The sequence below is a fragment of the Triticum aestivum genome, chromosome 6B (assembly GCF_018294505.1).
Source record: "Triticum aestivum cultivar Chinese Spring chromosome 6B, IWGSC CS RefSeq v2.1, whole genome shotgun sequence".
In the NCBI taxonomy this organism is placed as follows: Eukaryota; Viridiplantae; Streptophyta; class Magnoliopsida; order Poales; family Poaceae; genus Triticum; species Triticum aestivum.
Genome location: NC_057810.1, coordinates 369183951 through 369184501, shown reverse-complemented (window position 1 = coordinate 369184501; position 551 = coordinate 369183951).

Genomic DNA, 551 nt, shown 5'->3' with positions numbered 1-551 from the left:
GCCCCTCCCCGCATCGTCGTCGCCCCCTCCCCAACCCGTCGCCGCCCTCACGGTGAGCCCCTGCCACCCTCGTTTTTGTTCTATTTTTTAGTTTAGTTAGTTTTTAGGTTTAATTTGTTTTAGTTTAGTTAGTTTAGGTTTAATTAGTTTAGGTTATTTAGTTTAGGTTTAATTTGTTTAGGTTAAGTAGTTTAATTAGTTTAGGTATAATTTGTTTAGGTTAATTACTTTAGGTTATTTAGTTTAGGTTTAATTTGTTTAGTTTAATTAGTTTAGGTTATTTAGTTTAATTAGTTTAGGTTATTTATTTTAGTTAGTTTAGTTTTAATTGGTTTTTCTTTTATAGTTTAGATAGTTTAGGTTTAATTGGTCTAGGTTATTTAGTTTAATTAGTTTAGGGTTTTTAGTTTAGGGTTTTTAGTTTAGTGTTGATGGTCGAGTGGTCGGGGTGTCGTGTCGAGGGTCAAGGTGTCGGGGTGTCAGGGGTGTCGTGTCGAGGGGTTGGGCTGTCGTATCGAGGGTCGAGGGGTCGGGGTGTCAGGGTGTCTTGT